Source organism: Mastomys coucha, unplaced genomic scaffold (genome assembly GCF_008632895.1).
Source record: "Mastomys coucha isolate ucsf_1 unplaced genomic scaffold, UCSF_Mcou_1 pScaffold3, whole genome shotgun sequence".
NCBI classification, from domain to species: domain Eukaryota; kingdom Metazoa; phylum Chordata; class Mammalia; order Rodentia; family Muridae; genus Mastomys; species Mastomys coucha.
Genome location: NW_022196909.1, coordinates 41,983,308 through 41,984,158, shown reverse-complemented (window position 1 = coordinate 41,984,158; position 851 = coordinate 41,983,308).

Genomic DNA, 851 nt, shown 5'->3' with positions numbered 1-851 from the left:
CTAATTAGTGAGTGTACAAGACAGATTTCATTTCTTTTTTTTTTTTTCATTTATTTATTTATTTTATGTATATGAGTACACCGTCACTGTCTTCAGACGCACCAGAAGAGGGCGTCAGATCTCATTATGGGTGGTTGTGAATCACCATGTGGTTGCTGGGATTTGAACTCAGGACCTCTAGAAGAGCAGTCAGTGCTCTTAACCACTGAGCCATCTCACCGGCCTCCCTAGATTTCATTTCTTAAGCTGAAGTCCCAGGGTCAGAATTGCTGGCTCAACGTATTTGCACGTTCACATCCTTTATGGTTTTTGGAATGCCTTTCTAAAACTAATGATTGTTAGCCTTCTGTCTAAACTCCACACCCACAGTTACCTGGCAACATCCATGTAGGCCTGACCCACTATAGAAGGGGCTGCTTGCCCGCTCCTCCCTCTCTTGCTTCGCTCTTGCCCTCTTGTTCTCTTGGGCTCTTCCCTTCCCCATCCCCCTCCACACACGTGTTCATGGCCAGCCCCTACTTTTCTACTCTCTCTCTCTCCCTGTCTTTCTCTGCCTCTCTTACCATCTTAACTCCTCTCCCCATGCCCTAAATAAACTCTATTCTATACTATACTGTCGCGTAGCTGGTCCCTCAGGGGGAAGGGATGCCTCAGCATGGCTCATCCCCCATACCTCACCACACCCCCATAGAACATATCTCCCCTTGTCTCTTTATCTGTTTATAAACACATCAATGATCTCTAAAGCAAACCCCTTCTCAAGCACAGATCTGTGTCATATGTAGCTCAAAGTTCATAAACTAGCCAGGCATGGTGGCAAACACCTTTTTTTTTTTTTTTTTTTTTTTTTT